The following is a 22,662-nucleotide window of genomic DNA, read 5'->3' as shown; positions in this document are numbered from 1 at the left end:
ACCAGGAATGCTGGCATACAATTCAGATATTCCAAGCCCTTTGGAACACAGCACAGTTATTTTAATTTGATAAATGATCGGGCACCTTTAAGAGTGTGTTTGAACAATCAAGATACACTTCAGCAAGTTGATAGGATGTATGCTGTCAACTTGCATATGCCATTAATGCAGACTACACGCATAAATAATGTGAAAGCACAGCATCTCTCTTTACCTTTCATTTCTCTATGCAATACCCATTCACAAAAAATGCCCCTTGCACATTAAACCAGGGGTTTCAGAGTCAGGAATCAACACTTTTCTTTTCCTCCATTTTAAGAACAGACTTCAAGATGGGTGCTTTTAAAACCAGAAAGTATTGAGATGATTGAATATACCAAATTGATTCTATGGATTGTCCTTGTATGGGTGTATACATGTTTGCGCATGCATTTGTGCATGCATGCACACACATGAGAGAAAGAGGGCAGTCCTATTAGTTGTGAGTGCTGCTTCCCTATTATTTTAGTTTTACCATGTCACATGGTTGCATTCTTGTCAGTGTTTGCCTTTGATATGTAAAACAAGGTGGTAGAATGGCTTGTGCAATGTGCAGCGGAGACTGGCATTTAAAATGTGGCTCGTAATAGCTAATTAGATTGATAGAATTAATACCAATAATTCCCAATAAGTAATAAAATAAAGCCATCAGTAAGTTTTGACTCACGAGTGACCATCAGAAAGGGTATTTGTGATAATCGGTGGAATTCTGTGTGTATGCGTGCAAGAAAGAGAAAAGTGTTGAAAACATTGCACCGGAGACAAAAATCTATCTGCCTTGGACAAGAAAAAGTCTTTTGTTGGCAGAATTCCATTTATGTAATAAGGATGTACCTACTTAGAAGAGCTTAGAGTCACTCAGTCACCAGAAGATGTAAAATCGCATACTTTCCTTAGCTTTGTTCATTGTTGATGTGTACTTCAGGGGATATCACAAACCATACAATTTTTCCCTTACACTCGTACACATAAATGCATAGAACATTGACGGAATCAGGAGTGCAAATTGGCATCTGATTTATAACTCTTCTGAGTGTGTGTATGTGTGTGTGTATAAATGAAACTCTGTGAGTTTCTATTTCAGTGATTTATTAAGCACTTAATTGATTTCAGACCAGAAATGTGAATATTGGATCAAAGTGAAATTAGAAGAACTGGTCAGAATCGCCCATAAAACGTGATTGTCTACCTATAGATGGTTGTCTTTATGCTCTGTTTCGTACTTAGAGAACATTAAAAATAAACAAGTCTGAATACAGTAGTTCGAGGAGTCTCACTTTAGTAATGTTATTTAGGTTGTTTATTCATCCAGTCATTTCCCACTACAATCAAAATCCCTAATTCTCTCCTCCCCCCCAAAAAAATAAACCTTACATGCAGTGTTATTTTGAATTGAATTACTTTAATTTGTGAGTTATTGATTTGCTTAATACCTAAGAAATTTCCATTAATGTTGATCCATTCAGTTCATATTATCAGAGAGAACTGTACATGGGGCCTGTACAGCCTGTAAATAGGATGGTATATAGATGATATTTATAGTGTTCCTTTGCTGATGGAATGCTCTGATATAGCAGAGATTTTGGCAGTGGAAGAGAGCCACCTTATTTTCTTTTTCTTTTTGTTGGTGATTCCCCCTGCAGCCATTCAGCTGCAAAAGCCAGCATACAAAAGTCTTCTATAAGTCAGGGGATACCAACTGGATGCAAGCCAGAAAGATGAACATTAGGACTCTGGGCTAAACAGCTAAGAATCCTCACAGTGGAATATATTTAAGCCAAACACAAAAATCTTGCATATCATATTTTCAGACTTTGTCGATGCAGGTAAAATTCAAGGCTTGCATATGGCTGTAATCTTAAATGCTGAGAACATTAGCATATAGCAATGGGTATACTCCTGAGAAGTTTATGGCCAATATAACTTTTCTCCTGATATTTTTCCTTCAGAAAGTTTATAAAAATAGCGAACAAGACACTTTTTATGCTTCCAGATCTACAGGGCCAAGTTTTGATTATTCTTTTAAAACAGTTGAAATAGCTGATGCGTCTAATTAGAATGTCATAGTAATAGCACATACTAGTACTAAAGCCTTTGAGCAATTAAAATTCTTTCAAGTGACTAAAAAGGGCTATTACAGCAAGCCCACAATCATCTTATAGACAGAGGGGTATCATATAATGACAGAAGTCTTGAGGCTGTTAAACTTTAGTTGGGATAAATTAACAAAATTTACTATAGATTTCTTCTGATGTTCTTATAGAGGCATCTGCCTTTACTCTAGAATGTCATTTCAGTGCTCTGTATGATCATATCAGTAAGGAAGACCAGGATAATGGTATGTAATGGCATCCAATCCTAGGAATTGGACATTTAATACACAAAGTAGCCGGAATGAATTTTATCCCTTTTTTGTATTTTTATTTGTGCAGTACAGAGAACGTCTCCATTTTCAAAGCTGAGGCTCAGGACTGCCAAATCTTACAGTAGATGGTATATCACTTCATTTTAACAAAACTCTTATCCTTAAATTTGGATGTCCTCCAGAGCACACAGATAAAGGGGAGGCTACTGTTCATAATACCATGTACAGCAAGTACTCTTATTCTGCATATTCAACAATGCTTTCTCTTCAGTGTAATAATAAATAATACTCTAGGATAAAGCAGCAAATTGCTGAGAAGAGGATTCCATAAGAAGCAATGGGAGTTTCGCACAGGCAATCTCACACGTGTAAGCAAATTGGTGGGCAAGAACGAGATTGGGTCAGCGCTATTTTGGCTAAACCTTCCTAGTAAATTGTTTATTTCTTTTGCCTGTTGGATGGTGGCATTCGAGGGCGAAGTTCCTAGTGATTCCCCTTCAATGGATTGAATTCCAGACTGGAATTAGAAGCTCCTGAAATGAGGTGATGATAATGTTATAGGAAATCTAACAGGACCGAAACTGGCGGGACTGCATCCTGCTCTGAAATACTGAGAGGCAGAGTTGTGACTTTTAATTTTAGAAGACTTTGGAATAGCAGCAGCAAGAGGGTCCTTGTCCCTAGAGACAAGTGGTGACTCAGGGAGGTAGGATCCCTTTATCTCTCTTTTATAGTGCAGTACAGTTGTCTCTCTGATGCAAGGCCACTGAACGTGGTAAAAGGAAACAAAAGCAGTTCTGAGTGGGAGTGAATAGACCTTGAGCTAAGCTGTATTTAAACTAAAAAAAAAAAAAACCTTTTAAGATTTCAACTTAGCTGTAACAGAAGCATGAGTTGAAACATGCAAGTTAAAACCAGCTAGCTGCAATGTGAGATGATCACCTATCATTGTTTATGGAGCAAGCTTGGACTTTCAGTTAGCTATTTATCATCCTGGCAGGAGCTTTCCCCAAAAACACATTTTTCCCCCACTTCTTCTACTTCTTTCCCATATTGATATCTCCCTGCCTCTTGCAGTAGAGCAGATTCTCCAGAAAAACAATTGTATACTTCAATCTCCTCCCCCACCCTTGGCCAAAAAAGAGAGAAAATAGATGTGTGTGAAAGTTGAAACAGTTTTGAGATTTTCCTTGTCTTCTCCTTATTAGTGGCACTTTTGAAGATTGTAAAAAGGATGAGAGTAAGAGTGGTTGAGGGAGGGAAAGGCACATGTCAGGCTGAAGGAAAACAGAACACTGAGAAACAGAAACCTTGTAGAATTACATATGTGTAATTTTGCCTGTTTGTTAGTTTTATTATTTAGATCTGGGACATTCTGCTATTTGCTTGCTTCTGCTAGAAGTTAGTGGGATAGGTAGGAATAATTTTGGGTCATCTTTTATGTGCTCATTGCTATCTTCTAAAATTTGGTTGAAGATAAAGCCTATAGATTTGTTCCAAAAGAGCCATTTATTTAGCAACACAGTTCAGAGGATCAAGGTTTTGTTGCAAAACGGAGTCATTATCATAACTAAAAGTCCAAGCAGCTGCATTTGATCTACAATAGAGACTGCAGAAGGTAAATCTGAATCTGTTGGTAGATCTCTGGGTGATTATGAAAAACATTTGGGGCTCCCAATTTAACAGTAGCAATTAAAAATGACTTCTTCCGTCCTATACTATGCTGCTGAGAGGAAAAAATATTTTGGACAACGGGGTATTGAACTTTGTGTGAAAACACATGATCTCCACTGGGTTTAAGCATGTGAATCAAAGTTCTGGGTGAAGAATTTTCTCACTCAAATAAATGTCCCAAAGGGCCTTTTTCCAAAAGGCCAATTGGATTTTCTTGATTTCTTTTTATTTTCTTTTGAAAATATTTTGCTTCTCATTCAAGAAGCTTTTTCACTTCACTTCTTGGATGAAAAGTGAAATGTTTTCAAAGGAAAAAAACCCCAAGAAAGTCCAGTTGCCTTTTGGAAAAAACACCTTTGGGCCACTATGACCTGGATGATTTAGAAGAGAGATGTCAAACTCAAGGCCCACAGGCTGAATTCGGTCCACTGGTGCTTAGATCTGGCCCATAAGGCCAGCCTGGAAATAGCAAAGGACCGTCCAGTGCAAACAGGCTTCCATCCCTGCTATCAGCCTGTCTGTTATCTGAAGCAGTATGTTTGCCTACAGTAGAGAGACAGTGAAGCAGAATAAGCAATACATTATTAAAATGTTTACAATAAGCAATTGTTAATTTAATAACATATACTTTCATGTTTGCATAACTTGCTTCTGAAACATTCTATTGCTTGCTAAATAAAGGGAAGGAAGGTAGCTGTGGTATTACAAGTTGGTTTCATTAAAAACGTGTGATGGGTGAGGGGAGATGAGTTGTTCCTATTACTCTTGGGTAAAAATTATTAACTTCTTCAGCTGCACATTCTTAATGTAAGTGAGGCATGTAGAAGCTTCTTTGCAGTGATTAAAGGGAGGAAAATATGGAACAAGAGCATACATCTCAATTGTTGAAATTCGTCTGACAGAAGTTTGCTTGTTTCTTTGCTTGTTTGTGCCCTTTATCCCCAGCTCAATTCTGATGGACTCTAGGTGGCTCACACATATTAAAATAATAATAAACACCTGCCTATCCCAGGTCCCTGGGAAGGACTCTATGGGTGGACAAAAATGCCCAATCCAGTCTGAACATCTGGCTGACTGTGCAATGAACCATAATAATGCATTATGTTAAATCATTAAAATAAAAACATAGAGGTGCTTGTAACTTCATAGTCAGCTGAAAATTCCAGGTGGTCTTCAAGGCCAATCCCAACTAGAGCAAATTACAGTAATTGAAGTGGGCAGTGATGAAGTCATGAGCAAATATCCTGCTCTAAATAAGAACCAGGTAAGGAATTGAACATGAACAAGCAGTGCTTCAGGGAAATAGCAGGCAGACTTCCTCACCCTGAGTTGCCCTAGGCGTTTTAGACAACAGCTTCCACTACTCTTAATACTTGGTTATACTTTCTTTCATATGGCAGCTGATGGGAATTGTAGACCCAAAATATTTGCTGCAACCTAGGTTGTGATGAAGTCTGATCTAAGGATTGCTATCTATTATCTGGGATAATTAATTGGAGGTGCCACTTTCAGAGGCAGTATCCCCAGTACATTAAACGTGAGAGATAAGAACTGAATTTCTCCTAGTTGCCTTGCTTCTTCCCAGAGCTTTTAGGGGACAAAATATTGGGTCTAACAAGTTAGGTTGTAAACTCAACTTTGTCAGCTGCAGTTGAAAAATCACTTACTCCATCAAGAATACATCAAGTTAAACTGAAGGGACCATAACTTTATTCGTTTTAGGCAAATTTTATGATTAGGCCCTCAAAAGTGGCCGACCATGTCATGTGCATGCCTTTGAACCAGAAAGAAGTTATCACCACCCCAAAGGTGTTTTTTTTTTTTAATCCCTAGTCCAAGCAGCAGTAATTTCTCAAAACAATGCCATATCCCAGGGTTATGCTTGGACATGAAGAGGCCTGAGGATTGGAGGTTTATACTACTACAAGGCTACTTGAGGACTAAAAACCCGGAAGGAGCCTGAGTTAGATAAATGCTCTGGCAAAAGAGAGACAGAACAGAAAAAAAAACCACAACAGTCTCACCTAAACACTGGGGATATCTGCCTTCTGCAATGCTTCTGAAGTGTTGTTCAGATGCAACTTCACATTGTGTGGGTCTTGTTTGTTATTGTGAGAAGATAGACACAGATGCATTCATGCACCCAGTAAGGCAATGAGAGAGCCCATGTGCAGTGTGGTGATAGTCTAATTAAATATTAAAACATCCTGGTATTGCAGCATTTTTAAAATGTACTTTTCCGAAGCATATTTATGACAGCTCATTTCTGTGAGGGCTGACTCAGCTGTCTCCTGAAAACGGGTGAACTCATCTTTGGCAGGCAGATTTCCCTTGATCCTTTCCTCTGTGCTGATGGGGAAGAGAAGGAGAGGGAGAGGTGTAAGGAATGGGCTCCTGAGGTATTTTGCCAGGGCCTCTGATGGATGTCTGGATACAGAAGATACTTTCTTCCATGCTGAGCAACAATAAAAAGCTTGTATGCAAAAGATACTCTGTGGGAATGGCTTTGATAGGATATGGTTACGATGCTCCCATTCAATGAAGAATAAGCTCCAAATTCTTCTGAGCATGCCTGGTGTTTACCGCACAGGCTTCCAGTGGTATTAGTGGCCCAGATCTCTCGATACCAATGGCATATGAACAAGAATGAAATATGCAATGTTCTCGCTGGCCATCTAAGGAAACCAGACATTGAAGCAAAACAACTATTTTATTAAAGGAGAGCTTATGTCCTAAAATTCCACAAAAATAAATGAGTAGTGCCCACTGAATTCTTAATCTCCTATGCCCTTTTTTGATGGACAGTGCCGTTGAGCAGTGGCCCCCAACCTTTTTTGTGCCACGGCCCGGTACCGGCATCACAAAATGATCCGCGGCCCGGTACCGGCATCAGCACGCATGGCAAGGCGAGCCGAGCCGAGCGACCGGCCAGCCAGCTGTCCCCCGCTTCTCCCCACCACCTTCAACTCCTCCTTTGTACCTTTGCCGATGGGCTTCGGGACGGTCGCTCGGCTCACCTTGCCTTGGATGCTGAAAGAATCCTCGCGCCTTAATTTTGTTCGAAGCCGCCCCTCCCCTTCGATGAAACTAAGGTGCGAGGATTCCTTCAGGACCCAAACGCCGCTTTCCAACCGGAAAAGCTCACCAGAAGCACTTTCTCATCAAAATAAGATGGCGCCCAGCAAACCGGCAGCCCGGTAGAAAATGTTCCACGGACCGGTACCGGTCCGGGGCCCGGTGGTTGGGGACCCCTGCCATTGAGGACATTCCCATAGCTCAAAAAAGACTTAGATAACCCAAAATCTAGCTTCTGGTTATTCCGAAATTAAACGTAGAGCTGAGACTACTGTAGTGTCTTAGCCTGATGACTTGATATCCATTAATTTCAAAAATTTGTGCTTGAAATGGTACCATTCAAACTGATTCAAATATGTTAATAGTAAAACATGTATTTTAAGAAATAAATATCCACATGCACTGAAGAAGTAGCAAGTTATATTTGATACATTAACTGCCTTAATATATACTTAAAAAAAAAACTTGCCAAGATTCAGGATTCAGTCCTGTGCATAATCAGCTTCTGAACCTGGTGACAGCTAGTGTCAGGCAGAAAAAGTGACCTCTTTGCTGGTAATTGAAGTCTTAAAGTTGCCAAGGTTGGAGACCCCTGCCCTAGAGTAAGCTTCACAATCTGTCTCACAATCTCTTTTTTTTTGAGCTGCATTATAGAGTTGAAAATCACCATTCACTGATGTAGAGTTTGGGATGGTCCTGTATAAGTAAAATATAGAAGAGACCAGTTGTTTCACAACCTTAATGAGATTCCCCCCCACATCCAATATGTGCTTATAGTGACCAAAGATTTCTAGAAGGACTGGTAATTTCCTTGAATATTTTAAGGGATGCTTTTAGAAGATATACTGCTGTTTTTCCTATTCATTTTTTTAAATAAAATGAAAATAGAAAAAAACGGGTAACATTCTGTGTGATTGTATGTTTGTGATTACGTTATTTTGTTTTATTTTGTTTGCTACTTGGACCTTAATTTTGTCTTCTTTGCTCTTTTTATAATAAAACACATTATTTGCTTTTCTCCCCCTATTCCATTCTACAAAACACACAAGCACCTGATGTTTGCATCTTTTACAAATCATAAATTTACAGAAAAGGCATTATTTTCAAGGAGATGGGTTGCCTGCTCAACAGGATCAAGTCAAGTTGCCCAAATCATTGAGTTAAGATCTGCTTTTTCTCTACTGAAATTTACAAATCAGAAATAGGCAAACATTATTTGATGTTTGTAGTAGTGTTTGAAAGACATGCTCAATTTTGAATGAATATAAGATGCCAACTGTTAGTACATGCCTGATCAGAGTTTTTGGAGATGCATATATATGCATGCCAGCAGCAAACAGGTAAATTCTACCTCCCTCATTTACATACACATACTTTGTTATATCCTTAAAACAAAAAAAGAAAGAAAATAAATCTAAAACATGGATCATAAACCTTTAAAAGGCAAACATTCAATGTTTCTACTGATTTTTTGAATTCTCCAACCTGGCACTTTCTCTTTTGGATTCTTATCTCCCAAAGCTCCCAGCATATATAGTCAACAACCATTTGGAGAGAGAATGATGGGGATGTGGTCCAATTTATTTCTGGAAGGTACTGGATCAGAAGAAGCTAACCTCCCTTACTCTCATCCCATGTAGATATTGCTGATAGTGAGATTCTATCTGCTTCTAAAGATGTTATGCTTCTGGAAAATTGGAAGTGAAAAGCTCCTTTTCTTCCCTCCTACCCAGTAAAGAGCAAAATAAATGCTAGGTTATATTTGAATAATACAGTATTTACTATTTAAATTAAACATATTTAAATTCAATAAAAAATCATTCTCTTTTGCTAATCCATATGACATAATCTATAATTTAGCATATTCACTTGTAGTGCCTGTTATGATGATGCAATATACAATGTACTATTTGTTGATCTGTTTTTAAGGCGCCTTTAAAAGTAAAACTCCTCCCAAACAACCCATCTGCCAGTTTATTTAGATATAAGACTTGCCCTGAAGAGAGGAAAGGAGTATGATTTCAGATTCTTTTTCATTTAGGTTCTTTAAATCTTAGCCGTGGGTGGGTGGGTCTCCTCAACTTACAACCATTTTTTTAGTGACTGTTCAAAGTTACATCACTGAAAAAATTACTTATAACTGTTTTTCACATCCCCCCAGTCATGAGATCTAAACTCGGATGCTTGGCAAGTGGCTCATATTTATGATAGTTGCAGCATCCTGGGGTTATGTGATCATGTGTTGCGACCATCTGACAAACAAAGTCAACTATCTCGCTTAGCGATAGAAATTTTCGTCTCAATTATGGTTGTAAGTCAAGAACTACTTGTTATTCTGTTCATTCTACATCACCTATCTCTTACTACTGCAATAATTCCTTCTCTTCAAAGAAGCACCAAGTTAAAATATAAATGCATACATAGGTAAAAGAATATGCCTGCTTAAAAAACAAGGATAAAAGTCCCCATATTAAGGCAAATTAAAAGCAATAGCAAATTTACCCTATAGCTTATTGTACTAATCATGTTCCATTTCTATCTACAACCAGCATCATTATTATATTTCAAAGTAAGGTTAATTTCTCGAATCAACTGTAGAATCTTGGGAAGTTGGTTAAAAAAGAGGGAGGGAGGGAGGGAGGATTGATTCTGTTAAATGAAAAGAAATACTTAAGAATGCAAGTTGCAGATTTCCCAATATTATGTACATGGCTATATGGTTTTTCTGAACCATTTAAGTATTTCAGGAGGGAAAAAAAAACTGATTTCTCTCTGTTTTCAATATAACCAGTGTTTTCTTCTAATTCATTTGTATCTGCATTCTTTCACAATTACATATCCCTGTTCCAAATCTGGTTATACTTTATTCACTTGTATTTTGGTTTTCATTAATCTACCTGCCTGTAATCAAATAACACCGCAATGAAGAATCTCCCTTCTTAAAGTTGAAGTGGATTTATAGAATAAAACCAATATTTATCTTACTGGTGGTTGGAAAGCATACACCTATAAATTTGGTTTTATTACATACATTCTGTTTTGGTAATTCCTTCTACCCATTCTCCTCCCCCCCCCCACTTACCCACGTGAGACTTTGATTGTGGTGGGGTGTGTGGAGAGGAGAAATCACTGCAATTAAGTAAGTCTTTGTGGATGAGCCATTTCTTTGAAAGCATTTCACAGAGGTTAGATTTAAGCTGTTAAAATGTCCTGATTTCAAATTTCAGAGAGGTCCTTACTTTGGGGGTGGAAGAAATACTGTATGGGTGCTCTCACAATGGAAGTTTTTAAGAAGAGATCGGACAACCATTTGTCTGAAATGATATAGGGTTTCCTGCCCTGAGCAAGGGGTTGGACTAGAAGGCTTCCAGGGTCCCTTCCAATTCTGATATTGTGTTAAAAGTTTGCTTCCTGGAATGCTAGTTATTCTGTGAATTGCAGGGTTTATTTCTGGTCTAGAAGTCATGCTTCTCAGAAAGTTGGTCCCATGTCAAGTTACCCAATGAGAAAGCAACACTAAAATATTGAAGAATTTGGCATTTGATTTCAAATCATCAGTGAGCCAAACACATAAACATAATTGCATTTGGCATACACTATCCAATTGTCTTGTACAGCTCAATAAAATAACAGTGAGCATCCAGTTTGCTTGTAGCCCTTATCGAGGATGGCCAACGTTTATATTTTCAAAGGCTACCATATTACCAAAATGGGGGGTCTCAGTGTTTATTATCTCCCTTTTCAAATCGTGGTCAGACTGTCTATGAAAACCAGCACGGAGAAATGGTTGACTGTAACTTGAATCTCATGTTAGCAGAGCCATAAGAGAGAAATAAAATTCCTTGGGCATCGTTGGGTTGCCAGTTGGCTATCTTTGGCTTATATTGTTAGTTTGCAGGCAGCAATAAATATAACCAAAGAGAAGATATGACCACTGACAGCATTTAGCAACAGTAGCCTTCCCATATCTGGTCCATTCCAGGACATTATGAATGCAGCTTCCAGAGTAATCGGCCAGAATTGCTGGACAGCGTAGACGGAATGGCCTGGAGAAGCTGTGACTGTTAGGTCCACAATTCTGGCCAGGCTGGCTGCAAATTCTGGGAACTGCAACTCTCACCTCAAAGGTGCCAAGTTGGAGCAATGGGACCATCAAAATGTATCACCAAGAGCTAGATTTCCAACTTTGTGTACATGCATGTTGTACACCCACAATTGTGGATTAGTTTACTTTGTATAGGTGGCTTTATTTCTGCTCATCTTAGCAAGGGAGAGAGACTATAGCACTGGGACACCATTCTGTCCTAAAAAAAGTCTGGAAAAATCCCGAATGCTTTAGAGAGAATGCTGCAGGGGGCTCTTCTAGGGGCTTGGCCTAGCAGCTTCTTCCTTTGAGTCATGTAAACAATCTCCATTTCCCCCCTAGTATCTTGCCTGATAGATCAAATCCGTAGGCGATAATGGGTGGTTACGTTCATTGTCCCCTGAGGATGGTGCCTTTTTCCTGTACATTTCCATTACTTATGAAAATAAATGGATGTAGTCCTGATTTGCTTAAAACCCAAGGTAACATCTGTCTCGATTCAGAATTATTCTTGGAGGGTGGGGTTAGAGGCCGCCTAGACTCACAAAAAGAATGAGGATAGATGGTCAAAAAGATTTTGGATCTTGTGCCTTTTTCCTTTTTGTGCTGGCTTACAGTGCTGCTAAGGAGGCGTGAAACTTGCCAATATCACAGTAACAGTACTTTACACTTGGCCTTGCAGAGTGTGAATTATACCACCTAGGGTGAAGAGGAAACAATCACAAGCTGAAACCCATATAAGAAAATTTCAGAGATGCAAGAGGAACCTCCTCTATTTTCATAAGGTATGGTGATACCTTGCTGTAAGGTAAAATAAAGATTGGATGTTGCATAATTATCATTATAACATGCAACCCAAAAGTTTGAGCCTAAGCCACTGCTTAACTGACTACTAAAACAAAGCCTTTGTTTATAAGGAAGGTGCACGCATGTGTAAGTGCACACGTGCACTTTATTCCTGGAAACCTGCATTTGTTTATATAAAGAAGAGGTTTGAGAATGATCTGAAGTTATTATTAAAAACAAAAACCTAAGCAGCTAAACTTAAAAATTCTATCTAGTGCTAGATTTCATTTTTCTTGCTTTCAGCAGCAGAGACTCCAGAGTTTCCAGAATATGCTGGTGACTCCCAGGATCCCAGTTCTTGATCCCTGAGTTGCCAGTTTGAGATGCCAACTACTGGAATCTCTAGGTCTTGCTAAACCTATTGGCAATTTATATATTCTTCCTCTAAATGAAAGATTTACATTTTAATGTAAAACAGAGACAATTGCAATGTCTCTTACTGTAAATGTTTGCTTTGCCCTCACTCTTAAATAAACATTAATATAGTAATTTTATTCCTCAGTTGCAGATGTGGTTTGAGACTATGGTAGATCCTGTTTCCTTTATTTTCAGAAGCTTCTGGGATATTAAAGAATATCTCTTCATTCCTCTGGGAGGAAAAGCATAATAATTATAATCATAGTAATGACAATAGAGATGATGATGATGATATAACTTTGCTAACGCATGGATTACAGCGGGGGTGTCAAACTCAAGGCCCCTGAATCTGGCCCATAGGGTGCTTAAATCTGGCCCCTGGTGCCAGCATGGAAATAGCAAAGGACTGGCCTGTGGTGCCTCTGGCAGCCAAAATGGGGCGCGGGAGACCACGTGAGCCCCTCCCCTGCGCCCTGTTTTTGGCCTAGACAGCCTCCTGCAGTATGGCTGGGCAAAACGGGGCATGGGGGCATGCGCAGGGTGCTGCAGGAGGCGTCCATCCTGTCTCCCCTCCCCCAAGCCGGCCCACAGAGGAGAACTACAATGCTGACCCAGACCTTGATGAAATCCAGTTTGACGCCGCTGGATTACAGCATATCTTCTATTATTGCAATTCTATATTCTATTGCAATTCTGTTTTTCTTAGATTTAGGTCGCAAAGTATCACTAAAGTCATATTGGCTATTTTTTATTTTGTAAACTAGAAACCATTCATCTATCTAATTAGATTGAAACAAATGGAAAGTACAGGTAGTCCTCAATTTATGACCACAATTGAGCCCAAAATTTCTGCTGTTAAGTGAGACATTGGTTAAGTGGGTTTTGCCTCATTTTATGACCTTTCTCACCACCGTTGTTAATTGAATCACTGCAGTTGTTTAGTTAATAACATGGTTGTTAAGGGAAATGGCTTTCCCCATGGACTTTGCTTGTTAGCAGGTCACAAAAGCAGATCACATGATCCCGGGACGCTGCAACCGCCATAAATGAGTCAGCTGCCAAACAGCTGAATTTTGATCATGCGACTATGGGGCTGCAACTGTCCTAAGTGTGGAAAATGGTCATAAGTCACTTTTTTCTGTTCCATTGTAACTTCAAACGGTCACTAAATGAACTATTGTAAGTTGAAAATTCCTCTATGACCTTTTAGTTTTGCTCTTCTAATACTAAAGTTAATATTAATAAAAGAACAATAAAGGTATTGCTATTCTGACAACAGTTTTCATTAATGTTTTAGCAATATAAGTACAAAGCTTAAAACCTTTTTGGTAGGTTTTGCAAGGTCCCATGATTACACCAGTCTTTAAAAGTCAATGCCACAGACAAAAAAAAATTCCACTCCTATAAGGATATTAACACAAATGGCAAGGCATCTAAATATATCTAGAGGAGACAAATGGATGAAGTAGAATATGGGTTAGATGAAAATGTTAAGCTTTGTTTTGATTTTGTTCTTCTAGGACTATTTTTCAATAGAAAAAAACAACTATGGTTAGATTATGTAGCACTTTATAACTGTTATGAAAAAATATATACTTTGGATGGTGTACTCATGTGGCCGCTGTTTTCAACTCTTTAAAGGAGCTGTGTCTTAACCTGAGATCATGTTGTGGCCCTTCATAAATGACTTGTGATCCTAAGAAAAGAGATAGCGGCTTTAAAAAGTTTGTGCCTCCCTGTGCTCCAAATGATATTTTAGAATCAAATCTGAAATATTGCAGAGCTCTACCATCTTTCCTATAATTTAGGAAAATTCATATAATTGAATTATAGAGCTGATTATTTCTCAATACCCAAATATTGTAAAATATTCAAAATAACACTAGATAACCTCATTGCATGATGGCCAAGCTACTTAATCTTCTTAGGGACACCATTCAAGATTACAGCTTCATCCATTTAGCTGAAACAGGAACATGATTCATCACAAAGTAGACTTAGTCTGATGACAGTCCCGCATGTTAATTCATTGATGGTAGTCTTGCTTCTTAGATGGTTTAAGTTGAAGGTTCACACATTGGAAGCCTAACCAGCTTTTAATTGTTCATACGCTATTGATTATAGGCAGATCTTTTGACTTACTGAACTGAAACAGGTTTTAAAACTCCAAAAATATGTATGAAATGATTATCTGTGTGTCTGTATGTGCTACTCAACTTTGTTTCTTTCATGTTATCATGAGCATTGAGAAGGTACAGCATTTAGGGGGGAAAAACACCAATTATGTAATTTAGCTTATTGCTACACAAATTCTGTACAGAATAGTAATTTCTGCCCTATTGGAGTTTTTACTGTATTTTAGGTTTTTAGCTCTTATTGGACACATCCTCTGCATTTTTTCTTTTTCTCTCCCGCTTCCTCATTCCCTCTCCTTCTTTGTCAAAAGGCGACAGATTGCAAGTGGCACTTATAACGTACAGACTAGGTTGTGATTACCCCATTGGATAACATTTTAATTGTGCTTCTGGCATTCCGTCAAGCAAATTTGAACTGCATTTCAATATTACAGCATTTATTTAGAGCCATAACAATATGGATTAAACTTAAATTATAATACAGGGAGAATTCTGTTGAATTTATTTCCTATTTGCTGGATGTTTAAAAAAGGAGGTCCTAACAGGAAACAGAACAGAAACAAAATAAAACCAAAAAAAACACCTTATTCAGCCCTGCATAAAAGACACTTGGAATTGAAGTGGAAGAATAAGTTTCATTTTGTTTTAAATGGGGGTAGAACTTCTGATGATGAAAGTAAAAGATGAAAAATAAACTTTTAAAATTCATTTCACTTTCCTGGTCTGTATTGTGGGAATGCACAAGCAACACAAGTCACTAGCCACGTTATACAATTACAGCAACTGTTTTCACTTTGCAAAGGCATTAAACCTTGGTTCACAGAGCGAATTTTGCATCTAAGCAAAGCAAATAGTTTAGAATATCTTTAGTAAACACAGAAACTTGCACAGAAAAATAACATTTCAGCAAGAATAAGCCCGCAGCAATGCTTATAATGGTCACAGCTATAAAATACGTTATTGCAGGTTAAATGTTCATGGGCCTATAGCCGATTTCCTATACTTTACACATTTCTTCCCACCATTTGGGCATCCTTCCCCATTTTCTTGACAAGACTGGGGGGGGGACTTTCCAGCACAATTTGGCAGCAGCCTTGGAGGAGAAGAGAGCAAGGGGAAGTCCAGCTTATAGCAAGCAGAAATCTTCTTGCTTGATATTGGGTGTAGTTCCTGATTTCAGCAACATTGAGTGGAAAACGCGAGGTTGTAGCAACGCAGCAAGGTAGGGAAAGTTCAGAATAGTTAATGAGATCTCCAGTTACTGCATATTTGAAAGGAAATATCATGAGACGTTACCCAAGCGGGTGTTTTGTCTTTGGCTTCCTTCGCCTGAGATTTTAGGAGTGACACCAGGATAATGTGTCTGTGTTTCCTTCTGTCTCAAAGGTTCTCTGGGAATTTATTTTAGGAAGAGAGGTATTGGCTGTGCCCTCTGCTCCTTGCTGGCCAGCAGCCAGTTAGACCCATGTAATTATAGTGAAAATCAAAATAATTCTCAGATTCTCTAAATCTTTAAATCTATCTAGACAGCCAAATGTCTAATAGAAGCTATTCCCTCCTGAAGGGGATATAACTCTCTTTGGAGACGAGAAGTGCCAAGGGAGGGGACTGGAGTCATTCCATGTGTTATCTGAGGAAGGAACTAGAACCTGACTAGTAGGGAATAGGAGCAGGTCAAAGGTCTCAGCAATGGGTCACTGACATGATAAAGATTCCACATGGTCCCTTAATTAAAGGAGCTGCTAAGCAAGAGTCCCTCTGCCTGCAGGAGTCCTTGCAGGAAAGATCTTGAGGACAGCTTGGAATCGATCCCTCTGTTGCAACTGAAGTGCTGGGCCAACTGGAAGAATAACAGTTGGAAAGGATATTGGAGGTCTTCTACTACAACCTCCTCCTCAAACAGGAGACCCCATACCATTTCAAGAGCCGTGGTGGTGCAGTTATTAGAATGCAGTATTGCAGTCTGGTTCTGCCCACTGCCAGGAGTTCGATCCTGATGAGGCTCAAGGTTGACTCAGCCTTCCAACCTTCCGAGGTTGGTAAAAATGAAGAACCAAGTGGTTGGGGGCAATATGCTGACATTATAAATTGCTCAGAGAGTACTGTAAAGCATGATGTAGGAGTATTTAAGATCACGCAGTATACAAAACTAAATGCTATTATTATTTCAGACAAATGGTTGTCCAGTCTCCTCTTGAAAACCTCTAGTGAGATACCCTTACCTTTTGGGACTGGGCTTCTGTCTCCTGATATTAACTGTGTGTCTTAAATATTCTGGACATAAAAGGGCCATTATTGGAATTGTTTTATCTTTTGATGCATGTTCTCTGCAGCCAACCAATACTGACTTATGGTACTGTGAAATTTTAATGTGGGGAAGGAAGGTTCAAAACATTTTAATACATTAGCATCTAAACTGAAGAGTGACTTGGTTTGATTCGTGACCAGAACTGAGGCAAGGGCTCAGTGGAATATGCAAAGAAATAATGAAATGCTTCTGAACATGTGCAAAGAGGTTTTCTTTATCACCACATTAATAAGGTGATCTGTAGTGAGGTCTAGTCAGAACTTGGTCTCCCATTCTTGTTCCTCGGTGTGGCTTTTCTTCCCTTCAAGGATCAAGTGCCCTCTTGTGTTGACATCTTCCTGTGAAGAAGCAGGGTTGTAGATGAAGAATGAAGACTTTGTGCACAGAAGGCTAAGCACAGGTCAGCAGTATAACAAGGACACTAAACAAAGCTTATCTGCCTGGGCTTCAAATACACAGGTTGCATTAACCTCAGCTGTTTAATTATGTTTCTGAAAAGCATGATAAACTGAGACTTCCACCAAAGCCTACTATACTTTTTTATCTGATTTAGTTTTTTATTTAAAAAATCATTTTACAACAATAAAACTAATAACTGAGCAGCTGGGAAGCAGCAACGCTTTGCTGCCAATCATCACATCAACACCCCCCCCCCTTTGCTTCCCTTGAAATGTCTCTGGACCCACCCACCCTCCATGTGATATATGTTAAGGAAGAGGAGAGGGTGGAACACTGTTTCTCTCCAGTTGATGGATGAGGGTCATTGAAGGTTGGAGAAAGAAATTTGGAGGTTGGGAGAAATGGAGGCAATCTGGGTGGGTTAACTGAGGAACTGGAGTGGGTCGAGGATACCTGTAGGCCAAGTCACTGTGGGATCGAACAAACCAGAGATGTTATAGATAAGGCTGGGGAAGCAGCAAACCAGCTAGAGGAAAGACCAAAGGGGATCTAGAAGGAGTTAAGCAGGCAATTGGAGAAGCTAAGGAGCAGCAACTAGGGAGCAGTCTGTGGGTGGGGATGGTTGGATAAAGGGGGTTATGTTTACCTGGTGGTTGAATGGGGTGCAGTGTCCTGTGACTGAGAAGATGGGAATAGTTAATGTGTGTGGGAGAAAGAAAGTGTTTTGGAATGATTCAAGAAATGCAGAAAGAAAAGATGGGTAGGTAGGTTGTGTGGGATTTTAGAGCAGTTGGGTTTGTTTGTTTTTCTGTTCCAAGGAAATAGTTGGGATAATGTTAAAATATATTACTAAAAAAGAATTGGTTTGTCATTCTGTGACCTTAGTGGTTTGCTGATGGGCTATGTTTATATTAGTCTTTCAAATTTTGTCATGAAGTTTCTGTTTGGATGCACGGTTGTAAATTATGCTGGCCAATTTGTAATTTCCCCCTTCCTGGTAGCCATTTTCACCCCTAAACTTTCCCCCCAAATCTTGTAGCTTTATTAAGTTACAACAGGTCAGATAATTCCATCCTATTCCACATTTGAGTCTTATGCTTGCTGTTTTGTGGCTGTTCCCAAAGTTTTAAGTCTGTCATATTTCCAGGCTTGGCCAATATGGGAAGAGACTACAGCTCTGTGATCAGATGTACACATGGTGCCTCTGCTTCAACCTGTCACTTCCATTTTAAAAGATCAGGAGTCAGAGAATGGGAACAATCTCTGTTTAAAAAGAACACTAGCCAGAGTAGGTAGGACTGGGCAGGGTAGTAAAATATGTTTCAACCTAACATAACACAATCAGGTTGTCCTTGACTTACAGAAATTTGTTTAGTGACTGTTTGAAGTTACAATGGCCCTGAAAAAGTGACATGATCATTCCTCGCATTTATGACCGTTGCAGCATCCCCATGGGCATATGATCAAAATTTGAGTGCTTGACAACTGGCACCTAATTATGATGGTTACAGCATTCTGGGGTCATGTGAACCACCATTTCCCAGCTGGTTTCTGACAAGCAAGCCAATGAGGGAAGCTTGATTCACTTAGCAAGTGTGATTCACTTAGCAACTGCAATCATTGGCTGAAGAACACCGGGGGGGAAAAGATCCTAAAATCAGGCACAACTCACTTAAGTGCTTTTATTTAGCCACAGGATTTCTGGTTCCAATTGTGATCATAAATCAAGGATTACCTGGTTATAGATTTGTGTGTTATAATCATCATCATAATCCTACCTTGCATTCCAGCATCATATAGCATTTTAACCTAGTGCGATAAAGACTTTTTACAGGGGGGTTGTATCCATAGGCCCCTCACAAATGGAAAGGATATTTTCACTAGCAGCCCCTCATTTTCACAATATACTGCCTGGAAAGATTGCGTGGCACCACCATCATGAAGATTTTGTTTTCAATTAGGGCTTTTGTGTTTTCAGTTTGGAAAAAAAAGGCTTTCTGTGCTATTTAAAGTTCTCTAAGACAATAGAAAACTTTGGTTTTCTTCTGTATGTCGTTTTAAAACAGGATATCGTATACTTTATGAAAAGAACTTTGTCTATTGATAGTACAGAAATGTAGTAAATAAATATTGCTGACCCCAGCTTTGATGAGGTATTGCAACATTATGAGTTAGAGCCCATGTAGTATCTCCAACTATCTTTCCATAGAACTCAAATAATCATGCAATTAACAAATAATGAGGACTAGCAAAACAGATAATTTCATGCCTCTGAATATATTTTGATTAAGATCTTGAAAAGACGGCTTAGAACAAGTTTGGATTTTTCTTGAGGATATCTTTCTAGTTTTTTCCTAATAAACGCAAGCAGTTGCATCAGCTATATTGTTGTATATCTACTTGAGCAAACGTGGATAAATGAGAAATAATGTGGATTTTTCCTCATCTAAGACCCTCTCCTCAGCTTGGTGCCTTTTAGGTACATTGGAACCAGTCCCCTATCTTCAAGCAACATCATACGACCTTACTGGATGCAGCAGGAAGACACCTGGCGAGAGGAAGTCTGACCTGGTACCTGCCTTTCCTAACCAAGTCTCCTCCAGATATACTGATATACAACTCCAACACACTTAGGAAGCTGACATTTGAAGCCAATTTTTTAAAAGCTTCCTTTTGTTTTGAAATTTTTACAAGTAGATTTCAAACTGTTTGAAGATATAATAAAGAGAAGGTAATCAAGAATTCAGGGTAGCAGATTATCTGTAGTCCTTGATTTACAACCACAATTGGACCCAGATTTTCAGTCTCCGATTGATACTGTTGTTAAATAATAGCAATAGCACTTAGATTTACACACCACTCCCTGGTTGGTTTACAGAGCCACCATATTGTGGTCCTCATTTTACCAACCTTGGAAGAATGGAAGGCTGAGTCAACCTTGAGCTGGTCAGACTCAAACTGCAGGCTGTGGGAAGGAAGAGTTAGTCTGCAATACTGCATTCTCACCCCTGCGCCATTAGTTAATCAAGTCATCACATGATCGGATCTGATTTTATGAGAGTTTTTATCATGGTCATTAAGCAAATTGAGGTTTCCTAATTGATTTTGCTTCTTGGAAGCCAGCTGGGAAGGTCATAAATATGACCATGTGACCCACAAGACACTATAACTGTCAGAAATGCTAGCTGGTTGCCAAGCACCTGAATTGCAATTACATGATTAGGGTTGTGGTGGTACGATGGTCATAGCTTTGTGGACAGGTCACAAGTGATGTTTTCCCCCAAGGCTGTTGTAACCTGGAATCATGAAATGAGTGGTCATAAGTCGAGGACTACTTTTAATCTCATCCCATTTGCTGTTCCACGCTAATGGGTGATGATAATGTCATGAACATGTGTGAGCACGACCATTTTCAGTTACAGTATTTTCAAATTTGAACTGTCATCAGTGCTGCATAAGGATGACCATTAAATGTGAATAGAAGAACAGATAAATACATAAATAAACTTTGCTGTGAAATAAATCTATATATAAATTAGAGTTGCAAGCAGAGCCATTTCACTTTGTTGGCAAGCTTTTTATTAGCCAGCACAAAGGTTTTACTATTGGGTTGAAATATAATAATTTTTAAGATCATGTAATGGATTATATATCCTAGGAAATCTATCTCCTCCTTCCTTCCCTCAGGCCTAGCAGAAATTTTCCTTGCTTGGTTATTCGCTGTTTCCTCCTGTCATTGGAAGACAGACCTTTATGTCAAGGTAGCCACACCCAATTCTCCTTGGCAGTTCTTCCTTCCCTCCATCAGGCATCCCAGTCTCCCAGCCCATCTTCCCTGGTCAAGGGTCACCCTTCCTCTCATTCCTCCTCTCTGGAAAGTCCGGTATCACCATGGAACTTGGAAGAAGACAGGTTGCTGATTGGCTGGGGAGCCTCAATTGTGCAGCTGATCTGTTATGGAGATCTGCTGAGTCAAGCCAAGGCAAGCTGCCATGTCTTTTCTATTCCTGGACTACCTGGAATATCTACATGTCCTCTACACCTGGGCTGCATCCTCAGTGCCTATGAAGTACAGTACTTGCAAGCTGCAAGATACTTGATTTGGCTGTGAGCTTGAGAGACCAGCTCTATTACAAGAAACAATTATTTATGAACCATATCTTAAATCTACCATTAAATATTTTTTAAAAAGTTGTACCTGAAATTAGAAAAGAACATGACACATATATTGGTAAATACCAAATATAGACAAGCAGATTTGTACAACATGCCTCTTTTCACAGCTCCTAGAGGCACTTAAGTTATATCTTCTGATGGATTGCCATTGAACGTGCTTTGGAAGTCTGCCAACTACAAAGAAAAGAAACCAAGTATTGGTTTACTCAGATGAATAAGTAAACAATCAATTCATGAGTTATGATTTGCCCTAGTCCCTATTATATATACCTTTGTTCACATGCCCAAATATGCTCTTGCAGAAAGTAGGAATGCTTTCTGGTGTACAGTATTCAGTAATTTCTGAATACTGCTTTTCTATTAATAAAAAGCAGTTTCCCTTTGTATATCAAGGCTTATTTTACCTTACTGGGTTGGGTGTTATCTCCCCCACATTTGTGTTTTTCTCTTTTTCTAATTAGATACCTGTAATCTATTGTAAAAGTATTCATTAGATTGCAGTTTACTTTCTAGTTGCCAGCTGTTTTTGCTATCTCATTCTCTCTTGCATTGATACCCTGACTCCGTGTTTGTTCCTTTCTTGGTCTCCCCTCCTGCTATTTCTTCTAATTTTATTTTTTTTATTATTATTATCACTGTAATCATTGTTGTCATTATTATTTTGCTATAAATTAGGAGGCATAATCAATATTTGTAGAGGCCAAGTGAGATTTCTTCTATTTGCATAAAGTGATGAAGTGGATGTTTCTCTGATATTTCAGCGTGTCGGGGGGCTTTATGAGACAGGATGATTGATTAAGCAAGACAGGGTAAGATTACATTAGTAAAGGAAATTCTTTAGAAGATCCTGTGAGTTGGGGGAGGGGAGAGTTCCTAGCCTGTCTTGCAATGCGAGTTGGGTACTAATTTGTAACTGTTGGATTTTCCATTCCTATTACTGCACCTGCTAAACTGTTTGCAAAGGGAACTGGCAGATTGCTGGTGTCGCTGCAGGCCATTTCACACTTTTAGGGCCAAAACTTTAGAGAGATTGTCTCAATAAAATATAGTGTTATCCTCTGAGAAAGCTGTGGAAATGAACTGCTTTCCCTAACATTGGTACTGTTCCCACCCCCTTCCCGACCCCCACCCCAGTAATTACGTTTTTCTTTTTTTAAAAAAAAGAAATCCAAAATAATCTACCAAGTGATACATCTCTGGTGGT

General features: G+C 39.0%; 1 protein-coding gene and 1 long non-coding RNA gene across 9 annotated transcripts in view; one reads left to right on the top strand and one right to left on the bottom strand.

Annotated features, from left to right (window-relative positions):
* The window catches only part of BAHCC1 (BAH domain and coiled-coil containing 1), a 128,322-nt gene that overhangs the window by 26,745 nt on the left and 78,915 nt on the right, over positions 1-22,662 (top strand). The gene's annotated exons all lie outside the window — the stretch shown is intronic.
* LOC148132207 (uncharacterized) lies at positions 17,080-21,862 on the bottom strand. The gene is made up of 2 exons (XR_015747711.1): positions 21,481-21,862; positions 17,080-17,221 (listed from the first exon to the last, which is right to left on the bottom strand). It is a non-coding gene; the product is annotated as an uncharacterized LOC148132207 (long non-coding RNA).

This window comes from Notechis scutatus, chromosome 2 (genome assembly GCF_049901735.1).
Source record: "Notechis scutatus isolate UNSWTSFEM ecotype Mainland chromosome 2, rNotScu1.2, whole genome shotgun sequence".
Classification (NCBI taxonomy): Eukaryota; Metazoa; Chordata; class Lepidosauria; order Squamata; family Elapidae; genus Notechis; species Notechis scutatus.
Note: the sequence above shows the minus strand (reverse complement) of the source record. Positions and strands in the feature narration are given on the sequence as shown.